At 44.4% G+C, this 18,044-nt stretch overlaps 1 long non-coding RNA gene across 1 annotated transcript; it reads right to left on the reverse strand.

The window, feature by feature from the left end:
• Nucleotides 1-13,842: 13,842 nt before the first annotated feature.
• On the reverse strand, nucleotides 13,843-15,017 carry LOC124700252. Its single transcript, XR_007001692.1, has 3 exons — nucleotides 14,748-15,017; nucleotides 14,537-14,647; nucleotides 13,843-14,361 (listed from the first exon to the last, which is right to left on the reverse strand). It is a non-coding gene; the product is annotated as an uncharacterized LOC124700252 (long non-coding RNA).
• Between the last annotated feature and the right edge of the window lie 3,027 nt (nucleotides 15,018-18,044).

The following is an 18,044-nucleotide window of genomic DNA, read 5'->3' on the forward strand; positions in this document are numbered from 1 at the left end:
GCGAGGGGTTGAGACTTAAGACTTGAGAGCTCGCTTATATATGCAACAAGCTAAAAGGGCGGGATGCGTGTGAGACCCGGTCTAGTGATCCGTTAATTAACGGGATTTATTTCACGACAACAATTACTACCAAGTCAAGTCGTTGTAACTTGTAAGCTTGCGGAGTGGCGATCGTTCGCGACACGCACAGAGCCACCTGGTCTGGTCGTTAGCTTATGTGGAACGGTAGGCAGTATTCCCGCACGTACACGTACTGGCTACTGGCTAGGGCATAAAATATGGGAGGCCAGTTTCCCGCAGGTATTGTTAGTCCCTCCGACTTATAATTAATACTTACAGCTCAAATGAGGTTGAGCGCAAATATTATAAATTGGAGGGACGTTTTTTAACAATCCCCTTCCTAAACTACTTGCTTCAACTGGCTGAAGAAAAAGGCGAACAAGTAATAGTGCTCCCTAATGGCAGCATGCGTACCCGGACCCCAGATGTGTATGTCACATTGATTAATTTTAACGGTTTTGCTAATTCTCAGCTTAGTTCTCGGTCGCATTTTTGATCATAGAATTACACTGTCATTCGTGCTAGCATTAGTTGCAACATGAGCTGAATTTTTTCTAATTGCAACTGGGCTAGCAACCGAGAAAAATGTGTTTGATTGCATCATGATCCGTGTTAGTCTAGCGAATCTTACGTTGATCAACCCGAAGTCACCTTCCTAGCAACAATTGTTGCCACACCTTCAGCCTTGACAATGGGGCGGCCATATCATCAGGGCCTTCGGCCCTAACCTCAGAACGATGCACCACCTGCAAGATTGTTATAAAAGCGACAAGCAAATAACGAAGAACGAAACAAGAACACACGCAGGGGACACAAGATTTAACGTGGAAAACCCCTTCCAACACAGAAGGGGAAAAAACCACGGGCGCCAGCCAGAAAAACTTCACTATATCGGGAGGTGTTTACAAACGCCGTGGGTTATCTTATAATCTGATAAACCCTAGCCGGCGGCTTACAAGATGTATATATCGGCCCAAGCCTCCGGCGACGGGCCTCGCTCCGCTCGTCAGAAGTTAGCCTCCCTTTAGTATATGAATTTGGATCACAATACAACAAACTCCACCTTGAGACAAATTCCATCTTGTAGCATGAACTTCAACAATCTCCCGAACAACAAAGGAAAAACACTTGCTGGCGCCAACAGCCACTTGAGCTAAACGAGTTATACCAACCAAGCTTGAGCAAAGCTCAAACTTGGAAACAGGAACTGGCTTTGTCATCATATCGGCGAGGATTATCATGAGTACTTATCTTGCATACCTTCAGTTTACCTTGAGCAACAATGTTGCGAATATAATGGTATTTGATATCAATGTGCTTTGTCCTCTCATGGAACATTTGATCTTTAGTAAGGTATATTGCACTTTGACTGTCAGAAAACAAGTTAATGCAAGAATCATCTCCACAAAGCTCAGCATACAAACCTTTCAACCAAACAGACTCTTTGCCAGCTTCATTAATTGCTATATATTCTGCTTCGGTCGTAGATTGGGCAACAACAGATTGTAACGTTGCCTTCCAACTCACAGCACATCCACCAATAGTAAACACATAACTTGTGAGGGATCTTCTCTTATCCAAATCGGCAGCAAAATCTGAATCCACATAGCCTACGAGTCCCTCACCGGTCTTGCCAAACTTCAAGCAAGCTTTGGATGTGCCACGAAGGTACCTGAAAATCCACTGAACAGCTCTCCAATGTTCTTTACCAGGATCAGCTAGGTATCGACTGACCAAACTCATAGCATATGATAAATCAGGACGAGAACAAACCATGGCATACATCAAAGAACCAACAGCACTAGAATATGGAACTCGAGACATGTACTCAATATCTTCATCACTACTAGGACATTGCAATGCTGACAATTTAAAGTGAGAAGCAATTGGTGTACTAACAGACTTTGCATCATGCATATTAAAACGATGAAGAACTTTCTGAATGTAATTTTGCTGACTAAGAAATAACACACTAGATTTTCTGTCTCTTGTAATTTCCATACCTAGTATTTTCTTAGCAGCACCAAGATCCTTCATCTCAAACTCACTACTTAACTGTGACTTTAAAGTAGTGATCTCTTTCTTGCTCTTGGCAGCAATCAACATATCATCAACATATAACAGCAAGTATATTGGTGATCCATTAACAAACTTGATATAAACACAACTATCATACTTAGATCTCTTAAACTCATGTGCAAACATAAATGAATCAAACCTTTTGTACCACTGTCTTGGAGACTGTTTCAAACCATAAAGGGACCTCTTCAACTTGCAAACAAGATCCTCCTTACCAAGCACAACAAAACCTTCAGGCTGGTCCATGTATATCTCCTCCTCAAGCTCACCATGCAGAAAAGCAGTCTTTACATCTAGCTGCTCAAGCTCAAGATCACGCATAGCCACAATACCAAAGAATGCACGAATGGAACTATGCTTCACAACCGGAGAGAATACATCATTATAGTCAATACCTGGAGTTTGGCTGAAACCTTTTGCTACTAACCTTGCCTTAAATCTCGGAGGCTCATTAGGAGACAATCCTTCCTTTCTTTTAAATATCCACTTACAGCGGACAGCCTTCTTTTGTTTAGGCAAGGGCACAACATCCCATGTGCCATTCTTGTCAAGCGACTGCATCTCCTCTTGCATAGCAGAAATCCACTTCACGCGGTCAACGGATGCAACGGCCTCAGTATATGTAGCAGGTTCAGTATCATGCTCCACCTGTTCGGCACAACTCAAAGCATGATGAACAAGATTACACTCTTCAATTAAACGAGGACGTGGACCTTTGTTACGTCTCGGTCTATCAACGACAATGGAACCATTTGTTTGCTGCAAAACAGTGGTGAGTGCTTCGAACAACGGTGTTATCATTTTCAGCAACATCATTTTCTTTCTCCTCCACGTGCTCCACCTGCACGCTGATCCTCTGTTGCTCATCATCAGAACTATCAGAAAAATCAACAGCATCAGTAACATCTGTAGATGAACTCTTATAAAACATACCAGCCTCATTAAAGACAACATTCCTGCTATGCAAAACTTTCTTAGTTTCAGGATTCCATAACTTGTATGCCTTAACTCCTGAACCATAACCAAGAAACACACACTTAACAGCCCTGGGCTCTAGCTTTCCATTATCAACATGAGCATAAGCGATGCAACCGAAAACTCTCAACTGTGAATAATCAGCAGGTGAACCAGACCATACCTCAATAGGAGTTTTCTTATCAAGCGGAATACAAGGTGACCTGTTTATCAAGTAACAGGCGGTGGAGGCTGCTTCAGCCCAGAAATGTCTATGCATACCAGCATTAGACAACATGCAGCGAGCCTTGGAGATGATGGTTCTGTTCATCCTCTCCGCCACACCATTCTGCTGAGGAGTATATGGGATGGTGTGGTGCCTGACAATGCCTTCGTCGCTGCAATAGTCATTGAAAACAGTAGAACAAAACTCCATGCCATTGTCAGTACGAAGCAATTTAACTTTCTTTTCTGTTTGCTTCTCTACCATAACTTTCCACTTTCTAAAAGCATCAAACACATCAGATTTATGTTTCAGAAAGAAAGGCCACACTTTTCTGGAGTAATCATCTATGATAGTAAGCATGTAATTTGCACCACCAAGAGAAGTCTTGCGGGAAGGTCCCCACACATCAGCATGTACATAATCTAAAATCCCTTTAGTGGTATGAACGGAAGCATTGAATTTAACTCTTTTATGCTTACCAAAAATGCAGTGCTCACAGAACCCAAACTTACTCAAATTGCAGCCATCTAGCAGGTCTCTCCTGTGCAATTCTGCCATGCCATGTTCACTCATATGTCCAAGACGCATATGCCACAGATTAGTTTTACCGGGTTCATCGGGAATAACAGCAGCAGCAATACCAGACAAAGTGCTACCTCTAAGAACATATAACTTTGCAGAATTCATATCACCAATCATGTGAACGAGAGAACCTTTTGATACCTTCAGAACTCCGCGAGAACCGGAGTGTTTGTACCCGTCAACATCAAGGGTACTGAGAGAGATCAGATTTCTGGCCATACCAGGTATGTGTCTCACATCTGTCAGAGTGCGTGTCATGCCATCATGCATCTTGATCTGGACGGAGCCAATGCCCACGATCTCACGTGGGTTGTTATCTCCCATACACACAACATCTCCACTCTGCACAAACTCATAAGAACTGAACCAGTCTTTGTTACTGCAAATATGAAACGAACATGCAGAATCAAGGATCCACTCATCATTACCAGAAACACAACCAGCAAACACAACTAGGCAATCGCCATCAGAATTATCACTGGAAACAACGGCAGCCTTACCATCACCCTCAGATTTTTTTTTCGGTTGGTAAGTACCGTTTCTTTTCTCTTTGTTCTGCAACTTCCAGCAATCATCAATATTGTGGCTAGTTTTCTTACGAGTACTTGCAGAACTTACCATCTCGTCCCTTGGACTTTGAGCGACCTCTGTCGGTCTTGCTCTTATCTCTCGTTGTAGTTGTTGTAGTTGTTGTTTCTGTTCTCGATCCTGCCTCGGACCTGCAGTGCTTCTGCCTTAGATGATGAACCCTCTCGCCCGCACCATAGATTTCATCTTTTCCCTGCTCGGAGGGCCTCATAAACTTCGGCAAGGGTTAGTTCATCACAACTGTATAACAAGGTGTCTCGAAAATTCGCAAAAGAATTAGGCAACGAGACTAACAGTATAAGAGCGAGATCCTCATCATCATACTTTACCTCCATGGACAGCAGATCAGAAACGATCTCTTTAAAGATCGATAGGTGATTCATCATTGACGCACCTTCTTGCAGCTTGTGCGAGAACAACTTCATCTTCACGTGCATCTTACTGGTTAAATCTTTGGACATGCAGATCGATTCCAGTTTCAACCACAGCGCCGCTGCGGATTTCTCAGCCAGCACTTCCTGCAAGATATTGTTGGATAGATGAAGCTGAATTAATGAAAAAGTCTTACGGTCTTTCCTCTTTTCATCGTCGGTCCAGGTCTTGGCATCTTTCTTGCCAAAACCATCAAGTGCTTCATCCAGATCAGAAGATTGGGTAAGTATCGCCCTCATCTTCACTTGCCACAGAGAAAATCTCGTGGTATAATCCAGCTGCGGTAGATCGAACTTCAAGGAAGACATGTCGCAAAACCCTAGATTGAAACACGGGCTCTGATACCACTTGTTATAAAAGCGACAAGCAAATAACGAAGAACGAAACAAGAACACACGCAGGGGACACAAGATTTAACGTGGAAAACCCCTTCCAACACAGAAGGGGAAAAAACCACGGGCGCCAGCCAGCAAAACTTCACTATATCGGGAGGTGTTTACAAACGCCGTGGGTTATCTTATAATCTGATAAACCCTAGCCGGCGGCTTACAAGATGTATATATAGGCGGTGCCAACGATCCGTACCGTACCGCGGGGGCTGCCGCCCCCCGCACCCCCCTTCGCAGGCGTTCCTGCAGGGCACGACGTATGGGCTACGGGCCTCGCTCCGCTCGTCAGAAGTTAGCCTCCCTTTAGTATATGAATTTGGATCACAATACAACAAAGATTCGGTAGCATCACCAAGCCATTCTATGACTAGTCGGGAGCACAAATTAGGTCCAGCATCATATGTGCACTCTCCAAAAGCCGCCGCTGGATTTCGCCGACCGAATCATTATAACAGAGATGAACACATGTACCATTTTGATTGACCTGCGATTTTACGTAAAATTGTCTGAACTTTCTTCTTTACTCCTTTTCAGTTAATTTGAAATACACACACAGTCATTGATTTTGCATGTAAAAAGACTACTATAAAATGTTAAGGCCAATATTCCCTCTATCCTAAATTAATTAACTCAATTTTATGGAGTCAATTAATTTGTGACAGAGGGAGTAGTAAGTATTGTAGCTTATCTCGCCCATCGCGTCCAGCAAAGCGCACCTGGCTAGCCAAAGATGCAAGGTCAATATCGGTGCAGTATACTCAAACAATAATAGGTTTAATCGTTGTTTTCTGATGGCCAGCCCATCAGCACAGCACCTAATTACTTACTTACAATTGTCTTCGTATCAGACGTCCATGCATTAGACTAATCAACAGCACGCCCTTGTATAAGTCTTCATACAAAGTTTGGACGAATAAATATCGTATGCACAGCAGTTCCGGGAAAGTTTTGACTGCAGTGTCCCTTCTTAAATTTAAATTCGCAAAATATTGACTGTGGTGCCTATATAGCCAGTCAGTCACTCAGTTAGCCATCTGGTGAGAATATAATCGAATGACAAGACTTTATGTACATGCCTGTAGAATATCAGTGCTCCTAGTGGTGGTATCTCATGAGTGAGGACTGACCAAATCCAAGTCGCGGCGAGGCAGTTAAGGACCTGTTCGGATCCTCTCCCACTCCTCAGCCGCGCTCCTGGAGCGGAGAGAGTGGCGCCGAACGCCTCAACTCCGTGGAGTCGGAAGAGCGGAGCAGAGCAGGCTACAGTTCATTTTCGCGGAGTGGCCAAAACCGAGCTCTACCCGCTCCGCGCAGGTTCTAAGTTGACGACAGTGCAGACTTGAAAACTCGCAAACTCTGAAGTTGACGTCGCAGTGCGCGGTCTTTCTCCCCGGTCGCCACGCCAGGGCATGATTTTCCCTGTGTGGTCGCGAGACTGAGCTGTGCACAGCACCGTGGCTTTGTGAATGCACGCCATGAGTATGTTGCCACTTGCGCATCTACAAGGAACCCACTCACACGTACACATACGACTGTCGGTCTATGCATCAAGTCCGAACCGGTACCTGAGGGCATCTCCAACCGAGCGACCCATTCCACGCCCGCGCGTTCGGATGGGTCTAACCGGACAAAAACAGCCCAGCGCGCGGATCTGTCCCTGAAACGGATGGCCCCGGCGTCCGGGACGACCCAAACCCGGCCCAAATCTGGGACGAGTTTGCGTGGCTGCGGACGCCGAAGGCTGGTCGCTCGCGTCCTCCCCTTGTCCGCCCCTGGCCCGCCTGTCTGTCTCCCAAAACACAAACACTCCACTCCACTACCAAAACCTAGAGATGGCCGACGAAGCGACTGCCGCCGCCACCGCCACCATCGGAGACGAGGCACAGCTCGCGGCCGCTCCTCCCGTGGAGGCGGCTCCTCAACTGGACGCTCCGGTGGTACTGGAGCCCGGGCCGCCGACGAAGAAGGCGAAGCCCGAGCTCACCACGGAGCAGAGGGCGAGCGAGACCAAGAAGCGCGGGGACCGGCGCAGGGCGCTCGAGCAACGGAAGAGGGACGCCGTCGCCGAGGAGGAGCGGCAGCGGGCGGCGGAGCAGCTCCTCGAACTCCAAACACAGGCTCGTGTCATTCAAGAGTAGGCGCAGGCCATGCTCTTTTACGGCCACGCAGCGCTCGGCCAACACATGATCATCCCGGGCACCGGCACGGCCTCGGGGGGGGAGCTCGGCCTCGTCCGTGACCCGGCCCCTTCCTCCAAGGTCAACTGGCCCGCCGACTGCCACGTTTGCGTACACGCCCGGCTTGCACGAAATGGGGGCGCAGTCAGGGCGGTACGCGTACCCGTCACGGGATGGGTCACCGGAGGTGGCGAGTCCATGACGGGGCCGTCACCTTCGTCCATTGACCTCAACCGTGCACCGGCGAACCAAAGGCCCCAAGCACCTGAGATCAGCAACGATCGGTGCATGCAACCTGCTCGAGGATTTGTCGGCCGAGCGCGCGCAGCCACCGTCCACCGTGCAGGCCCCTCCGTCTTTCCCGCAGACAATGCCGACGACCGTGCCATATCCTTCGACACAACAGGCTCCCCAGCCACCTCCCATTGACACACAGGAGGACACCACTGCCTGTCCCCGCAGCATTAACATCGAGGAGGAGCCGTTGTTCGCTCAGGAGCTCACACAAGCCGCAACTGCACAAGCTCGAGCTCGCCGGGTAAGCAAAAGAACCACCAACTACACGGAGAAGGAGGACAAGGTGCTCATCGAAGGATGATTGACCATCGGGCAAGATGCATTGACGGGTGCCGAGCAGAAGGGGACCGCATTCTGGCGCCGGATCTATGATTATTTCCATGAACATCGCAAATACGACTGGAGCCATTTGAGAGCGACCGCAGCGAGACATCACTCCAAAAGAGGTGGGGAGCAATTCAAACGGAATGCAACAAGTTCCAGGCGGCGTATGATCACGTGAAGCGGATCCCCGTTAGTGGCATGGGTGTGAAGGACTTGGTATGATTCTTAACCTCAACTTATTCATCCAATGTTTGCACATATATTTATCGTTGTTGTCTCGCTTTGCTCTAGGTGTGGCAAGCTTTGGAATGGTACAAATCTAACAATGAGCAAAATACCTTTGCCTTCCCTCATTGTTGGAAGGAACTCCAAGGCACCCCCAAGTTCCAGGAGGGGTATGAGGGGTACATGGCGACCTTGACTAGCAACAAGACCGCCAAAGATGCCACGGTCATTGACCTGGTGGGCAGCCTTGCGGTAGCTCCGCTTCTCGCTCAAGTCGTCCACGCGGCCACAAGTCAACCAAAGCCGACATTAAGCGCGATGCTTCGTCCATGCTATTGTTTGGCACTTTGAAGGAGCTGCATGCGGACAGAGAGGTGTCCACGGACAAGAGGGATGAGAGGAGGCGTCGGGAGAAAGAAGAGGACATGAAGAACTACTTTGATGTCCAAAAGAAGAAGCTTGAGATTGAATAGGTCAAGGCCAAGACCAAAGCTAGAGAAATTGAGCTCAAAGAGAAAGAAATTGAACTCATAGCAATGGCAAGGGCAAAGAGGTGGAGTTGAATGTGAAGGAAGTTGAGCTCAAACGGCAAGCCGAGAACAACCTCATCATGAACACCGACTTGACCACCATAAGCGAGGCGAAGAGAGCTTGGTTCGAGAAGAGACAGAAGAAGATCCTAGAGCGTCCAAATTGAGTTTACAATCTCAATTGTAATTTTTATATTTTTCTCAAACTATGGCACATTTTAATTTCTTTATCATGCTACAGTTGATATTATTTTATGCTATTCGATATTATTCTATATTTCCTAGATATTATTCTATATTTTTAAGATATTATTTATAAGTATGTGTGGCCAGATGGCCTATTTCCTTGAGCGCAGCGTGCGACCCAAATGAACGCGGGGCGCTATCCGCGTGTCCGTGCGGCCACCCAAACAGCCCAAAACGAATGGCCCAGCGCGTCCGTTTGGGTCGCTCGGTTGGAGATGCCCTGAGGCTCCAACGAGAGAAGCGATTAGGTGATCGTGAGAAACCCATCTCAGTTTTTCCTCCACTTGCCGGCAACCTTGTTGGTCTGATCCGTCTTTGGTGGTTTTCGAGGCATGGCGGGCTATATGGCCCCTCGCTGGCGGAAGATTTTCGTTTCATTTAGGTTGTGTCTTTCAGTGTCTTCTGTAAAACAAGATTTTGATGTGCGCCTTGGCGCACGATCCCGTAAAATTTATGTTAATTTACATTTTATGAAAGGAGGGTAGAAACCAGGTGAGAAAAAAATATTAATTTTTAGATTTAAAAAACAAATTCGATAAATGAAATTAGGACAAAGTACATGAAATGAACAAAGTAGCAAACGTGAGCTGCAGGGACGGAGCTGCCTTGAAGCCGTTAGGGTCAGCTGACTCCCATGAAAAGAATAACTAATTAGTACCAGTATTAGTGAAAATCCAATTTTGATCTGGGGTGCATATGCTTCTGCTATCGGAAAACACATTTTAAAATATTAAAAAAAATCAGAAAAACAATTCCACGCTTACATGTCAACATGCTATACATACACGCCATGTTTCACAAAAAATCGATTTTTTTTATCATGTGTAAAAAAGATAAGAATACGTCCTTGTGAAAAGCTTTTTTGAGCACCAAAATTTGTTTTTTTTTTAAATGACACAAAAAATGTTAATTTTTTGTGAAACAACTTTGCAAGCACATAGAACATTAAGATGCACTGTTCAGATATATGTTCGAAAATTATTTTAAAAATCAGGAGCATATGGTCTTGAGAGCCAAAACGCTGCGTCTCATTAGTAGATGATCCAGAGATAGAGAGATTTTACATCGATGACCCCACGAGGGTACTTCTGTCCAGCTCGTCCCTGCCAAAAGAACCTCGTGCGGTGTGACACGACTGCGCAGAACGCGATCCTGAGAAGCACCACGAGCCTCCAGAGATAGTTCATCCTCCTCCTCCACGCTCTCCCAAACACCGCCACCCAGATGCCGAGCGCCTGGCCTGGGCCCGACACGTGCCAAGTCTCCGCGAGGATGGTGATCCTGTCGCCGAACGCTGTAGAGAGTAGCAGCACTGCGACATCCTCGGCCGGTGACTTCCGCCTTCGTCTACGCCAGCGAGCCATCGGCCACCGAGAGGTCGCGGGCATCCTCTAGCAGACTGCCACGAGAGGGGAATGTGCTCGCTTCCTGAATGTGGAATTTTGATTTTGGAGTCTCCAAATAGGAGGAGGCGCAACAGCATAAGGATGGCATCTCATCCGCATGAAACGTTTCTTCTCTTTGCGAAACCTGGAGGTATTGTGTTGTTCTTTCTCTTACAATTTACAATAATTTGCTATGTTCCAAATCTCATCTTTATCAAAAATATTTCAAATCTCATGTGCACATATAGATGAACGGATTTGTAAAGTAAGAAAAAGTTCTGCGTCATCTAGTACTAAACACTCGGGCAGAAGAGGTCACTCACAAAACTTATAGTTCTCTAAAAATTCCACCAGCAGAACCAATCCATAGAGACTCCCAAAATTATATCAACACAGTTACAGTTTCTTTCTTTTTGTCTATCATCAAGAATGTTGTGTACAATCAACATGGATAATAAATCGACACCTGCTTGTAAAATGGAATAATTGATATACTTTTGAAATTTGTAACTACAACACACAACTGGGTCAATGGAACCATGTCTATTGTCCAGTGGATGGTGTGGAGGCTCATCATGTTGTTGCATAAAACCATGTCTATTGTCTAGTGGATGGTGGAGGCTCATCATGTTGTTGCCCTTTATGCAACGCACATCTCTTCATCCCTTGCAATTTGCTGATTCTTGCAAGGTGAGCTATCTGATGCTCAAGCGCCACAGATACAGGGTCGTCCTGAACTTCTGGCAGATGGTGCAGATGAAGCAAAACATCTGTTTCATATGAATGGGTACATAAAAGCAGAGATGGCAGACTCTAAAGCTGGAATCCTCTTATAAGGAGACAATACATACATACAAACCACTATTCAAATCATTAATCGATTACAATTCCTAGTACTGTTTGCAGGAAGCGCTGACACAAATCATCACTAAACTAAAATACCACTTCACCACTTGGGCATGCAAGGCCAGCCTAAGTAGCAGAAGGTGTTAAACAGGAAAAAAAGGACAACAAATATTGTTTTAGGTTTTAGTTAATAGTGATAAACAGAAATATTAGTTGACTGGTACTTGGGCAATTGGTGATCAAAACCCGATCTTCTCTGCATAAATAACACGTAAGAGGAATCAATTGAATATGCACTATCTACAGTATACCCAAGGCACTTGACTAATCACACACAACTATAGAAGGGACAGGAAACACCAACCAAAAACAAAAGTAAAGCATAGCAACCAAAATTGAAAGTTAGCCATGATACAAAGCGTAATGTCATGATGTAGTATTGTGAAGATGGTATATGAAGCGAATCTTGAATCTATAGGATATTCAAATTGTAAGAAAATAAAATAGTCAACCAATATTGTGAAACTTATTTACAGAAATTACGTGGACAAAGAACACTGTTGAATACAATATTGCACTCGCTGAATCAACATTTCTATACAGCAAAAATACAATGCTGCAAAGTTGAAGACCTCATATAACCTGATTGAATAATGGTCTCGGTTTTCATATACATGATTTATATTTTTGGCATGCACATTTTAAAGAAGCTGCGATATCATCAGAACCACATGTCACATCAGGAGAAGGTTCGCTCATAAGAATCATAATGTACAGTACTTTAGTACTACAACAAACACATGCACAAAGCTAAATTTCGGAACACACAAATATTAAGATAAGTTAAGGGCAATACTCACATAGACCCATTTCTTTCTTTCATTTAAAAAAGGTTTAGGCTGCTCGCCGCAGTTCACCTCAAAATTGTTAGAGAAGCTAACTGACCACATCTGCGATGTAGCATCAGCCGCTAGTGCTTTTGCGAAAATTAGAAAGTGTTGCTCATACATCATACGCTAAGAGATCTGAACTTGGTTGCAGCCACAAGAAACACCATCAGAACATAGTTAAGAGTGAAGAGAATGACCCACCAGCACAGGATACTCAATATTTCCATTCCTATCATTTATATTGCCATGCATGAGTATTTAGTAGCCACCACAATATGTTTAATGAAACGATCATAAGAGGTTCATATATGTGATTTTCTTAGCAGTGATAGGTTGTTTGAGGAAATGATAATGAGAGATTAGAATACAGTATACATGCCAATATTATTATGTTTTGTATCAACTATGTTTGCTCCATTGATCAAAGAAATGAATGAACAACTGGAATGCAAGATCGATGTTTGCTTTCTTTTAAAGTAGTAGAATTATGTGCATTCGGGAAACATATATATACTGACAGTAACACGAGCTCTGAACCTTATATCCAATCATAGCAAAAGAAATGAAAAAATAGAAAGATAACAAATAGTATAGAACAAAGTACACGCCATATTGATCTCTTTCTAGAGTCCCCTAGATCTGGCACAAAAGTATGGAAAATCTAATCCAAATGGGAAAAGGGGAACGTCATGAGATATGACCAAAAATTGGCCAAATTGACAAAACTCACCTCAACCACGTCAAATCTCATGGCGTCCATATCCCAACCAAGCTGAGCAAGGACGGTGGGATGGGCGGAGCCAGATAGGTATACACCCATTATGTTGATATACTCCAGTTTTCGTGAACTATCATCAAAGCACCGACTAACTCTACACTGCCAAACAAGAAAGTATATTTGTGTTATTGCGTACATCCAAAAGAAAAACTAATCTAAAATAGCACCTCACATGGGGGAGGAAAGTATCCCTTCATCTTCAAGGAATCACTACGGAGAGTAGGCTTGAATAATAGTGCTAAAATCTTCAAAGAAAGAATCTAAAAATGAAGAATGTAAGCATACTACCAAACTCAAAATGAGGAAAAACTGCAGGGTACATTTATATACAAAAAGAAGCTAAAAATCCCACAAAAAGTGCACTGAAAAAATGATCTATTTGCTTCCTTATGTCTATGTTGTCCATGGTTTTGAAAAATGACATGAAAATCAAATATCTAGCCTAGAAACCTAGTATCAAAACCACGTATTAAATTACACTATTATGCATCACATTTCAAATATACACATATCAGGTAGATTATATTTGTACCATCACATAGAGAAAGCACTAGCGCAAAACCATACTAAACCTTCAATTAGCAAATATTCTCACATGGATGTCAAGACAACCAGAAAAGTCTATGTAGATCAATAAACCTTCCATCAACACAAGTCTTACTATTCTTCCATCTATAGCATCTTCTAAAACTCTGTCAGTCTTATATTGATCACGAAATGTACCAAATCCAACTCCACCGAGTCATCATGCATGTGCATGTCCCTCGGGACAACGAGAATCAGTTAAACTTCCATCTTTTGAAAATGATGTTGAATGTTTTTGCAATCAAAGAAATGAGCCAAATGAGGCACCATTAACAACTCTCCATAATTCTAAAGATGTCTGGCGAATGCTTGTGGGTACATTTTTTTAGATAGTCTTCCACAAAAAGAGACAAAGCATGATAATGCAAAGGTGAAGAACTGCATTTCTAAAGCAATTATTCAGAGTAGAGGTATCTGGACAACCGTCTACCTTCAGGCATATAATCTAGTGTAAGGATGGGTACAATAATCGATTGGGAATCAACAATATACATGATCTTCTCAACTAACCTTACGTGGCTTGCACCAAACCAAGCTATTCTTAATACTAATTCTACTGTAAAAGGTGCTGAGAATACACTTCTATAACCGAGCTACAAATGAAATTTCAAAACTGCAAAATATCACACAAATTATTGCATCAATGTGCATCATATCTATTCCAGGCTGATAAATCATCGAAATAAAAAAATTTATGCAAACGCCAAAGCTTAACATGAACCTCCGATATCAGGTTGTGAAGGTAGAACCCAGCAACAAAGTCACCACCTGTTTGAAATACAGATTGAGGTTAGCAGAAAATCAATCCATTAGCAAAATTTGATAAGCAGCAAGATCTCGATTTATTAGCATGAATAGGATGAAAAAAAAAATCATATTAACTCACAGGTCCAAGAAAAGGGAATTCCCTTACTACATATCAAGAAAAATGGCAAAGGCTTACCTAGACGCAATGTACTCGTTTCTCTCTGGAGGGGTGACCGTGCTTCTCCCGTTGAGCAGCAAACCAGCGAGGCTCACCTCGGCTCGACATCCTCAGCTTTCTCCTATGACCCTATTTCAAAAAGAGGGAAAGTTGACAAATGTGATCAATTTTACCACCATAATCGATAGGCACCAACAGAAGTGTTGAATCCAGTGGTGTTCATGTCAACCTGCTAGACAAAGGATGACAACATTTGCAAGAAAGAGGCTAGTAGTCGTAGGCAGCGAAGAAGACAAATCGGCTGACCGGCCAGATCCCTTCTCCAGGTCCACACCTCCTTGTCCCTGCCAGGTCCCTTCTCCGGGTCGCGCGACTCCTGTATCTCGCCATCTCGGCCCTCTAGTAGCATGCCCCTGCCGATCTTCCTAGACACGCGACCTGGACGAGCAGCCTGGGGCAAAAGGGCAGCTATAAGAAAGAAGGAAGAAGAGCATGAGCAGGAAACGTACACGGGTTGGGGAGTTGGTCGCCGGCATCGTCACGCAGCAGGTGGGGCGCCCTCACCCCTTCCGTCCTCCTCCTTCTGCATCCGCTCGTCCCAACCAGTAAGAGCATGGCCCCCTTCGAGCTCCTTTCTCGGCGGATCGCTCTCCGCTGCGATGTGTACGACGACGGTGACCAGCAAAAAAGGGAGGGGACGGACGAGGGGATCAGGCCGTCTCGATGCGGCGGCCGGCGCTCGCGCGGTTCCCCGCGCCGAACTCTGGCGGCGGGGGCGGGGGCTGCGAGGCGGCGGCGTGGCTAGGCGATCTGTGAGGGGAGGAGGCGGCGGGTCGGAGCCATCCAGCGGTAGAGCGGCGACGAGGCGGTGACCTGCTGCCTCCACCGGCAGCCGCCGGCGATGGCGACGACGAGGCGGCGCTACTTCCGCCGGGCAGCCAGACGGCGGCGACGACGAGGCGAGGGAGGATTGGGCCAGGGAGGGCGACGGGCAGAGATGGGATTGGGGAGGAGAGGCGCGACACATGATTGGCGGCACGACCGGGCCAGGCGGGCTTTTAGTGACCCATGGATAAAAAGTGGGTCTGCGGGAGGGCCTCAGCGCCCTGGACGAACGGCCGGCCGAGATCGCGCCACGTCAGCTCGATCGGACGGCCGAAAATCCAAACGCCTGTGAGAGCCCCATGGGGGTGCAGCAATCACACCGTGGGATGATTGGCCAGCGGTTGCATTTTGAAGTTAAAATAAGGTTTTTCTTGTTCTATTCTTTACTGGTGCATCTAGCTTCGACGCAAACCGCTTGAAGTTGTGCGTTTCACAGATCTCGCGGAATCCAGTTGGTTTTCGTGTTCGCTGGTGTGGTTTCAGGTCTGACTCTTTAAATCTATGAGTCACACATAAGTGTGAACACTCACTCTCTGAACGTACATACGCACACGCTACCTCTATGAGCACCTCCGAGAAACTGAGTCAAAGAAATTGATCCGAGATTGACGAAGTCACCCTAGACGCATCACTTTCGACGGAAATATCGTCTCTCACTTAAGAAATTTCCGATTTTACAAGACATCAAAGTGTCAAATCTAGGATTTAAACTCTGGTGGGCTAGAGGTACCACTTATCATGGTTGATGCTCTCGTGTGTGGTGGTCCTTTGCGGGTTTTGCACGACAACTTCTTATTTATTTACTACAACAAATTCCAATACGATAAGTTTATCCTGGCTTTAGTAATGGAGGGGCGAGGATAACGACGCGCTCTCGACTCCTGCCATTGTCCGTAGTCATTGCTAGGTGGTCTAAGGACTTATTTATATTTTTATTACTTTTGAGGGGTTTTATACTACTATAAATGTTTATCAATAGATTGGTGGACTTATTTACACAATTGAAACCATAAAAAAAATTGTGGGATACAGTAAAAATTTACTCAGCACCCGCTGTATGTACTCCCTCTATACCAAAATAGGATGTCTATAATATTTGGATAAAATCAAACTTCTCAAAGTTTGACCAACTATATTGAAAAATGTGTCAACATTTATAATCCCAAATTAAGATTTTCAGAACCATCAGGAAATATATTTTCATATTATGTGCATTTAAAAGTATAGATGTTGATACTTTTTTTTATATAGTTGCTCAAACTTTAAAAAGTTTAACTTTAACTGAAAACATCCTTATTTAGGAAGGAGTGAGTACATGCAACTAATTACTATCGACTAGCAAAAAAATTGTGGAATGCACCTACGGGGAATTTTTTTTCGGACTGTCCACTATCATATTCCCTTCATCACTTGATATAAGCCATATAGTTTTTTGAGAAAAAATATCCAAAATATAAGGCATATTGCGTTGCACGGGTTTTATGGAAGTTTTTTTTAGGGATTTTATTATATTTCCTTATTCAATGCAAACTCTTCTATTTTCTCACGTCAATTAGGTCAAGGGTAATCTCGCCCAAAATAGTTGTAGCTTTCCCTCCAAGTTGTTATTTGATATTTGTGCCAAATCCTACATGACCTATATTTAGGAACAGTGGGAGTAAGTTGAAATGAAGATAACGTTTGTAGGCCAGCTTATTATTCACACTATTGGGCTTCTACCTGATGCAAGCTCAGAAGACACCCAAAGCCAGCTTCTCGATCTTCTCATCTTACAAATTAAAGCGGTGAATCTCTCAACCGCAGGATGTTCTCGGTATTTGCAGCCGAAGTGCCATCCCACCGAAAAATTGTTTCATGCTAAAACTCACCCTTGGCCCATCATTCTCTCATGCCACACTCATCCAGAGTGCCTTGACCAACGGCCTCTCATCTCGTCCACATCCACCCCAGTTAGCTCGTAATGTACTCCAATCAAGTCCAACTTAGGTCATCATGCTCCAATCTTGTCAAGTTCAAATATTGTATTGGTGAACTACTAAGTATTTGTGTTCTAGCACTAGGAGAAGGCCGGTGCGAAGCAGGTTAGCCACTAAAAATGAGATGGAGTTTCTTGTCTCTTCTTTATCACAATGATAATACTTCTTGTTGGCCTGCCACTTTCATTCAACAAAGTTCTATTCCATTAAGGTGACGCAATAGTATGACGACATCAAAATCATGATCCTAGATGTATTTGAGTTTCATATGTATTTCCTTTCAAAGTGATTTCTAACATTCATCAAATATACGTACATAGATTTGTCAATAAAAGACCCTAAAGTGTGTAACTTCCATCAAAATCGATGCGTTCCATAAGGTTTATAGACGTATAGGCTGTTGAACTGGATACAAAACTATGAATTTCAATTATCCACAGTGTGGGTTTGCCTAAATATGAAATTTAGAGGTGTTGTAGCCATAATCTCAATCACGGTGACATATTTGCTCAAAAAATTGTTATAAAGTGATGAATATTGTTCAATGGGGGTGTATTGGCCAATCATGTATCTTTCCAGGACCTCTTATTGATGATACTTCCAACTTTGTAAGCACTTGATGAAGAATGACTCTTTGACCTCATGAGTCATTTCAAATGGAGATA

The sequence above is a fragment of the Lolium rigidum genome, chromosome 3, assembly GCF_022539505.1.
Source record: "Lolium rigidum isolate FL_2022 chromosome 3, APGP_CSIRO_Lrig_0.1, whole genome shotgun sequence".
NCBI classification, from domain to species: domain Eukaryota; kingdom Viridiplantae; phylum Streptophyta; class Magnoliopsida; order Poales; family Poaceae; genus Lolium; species Lolium rigidum.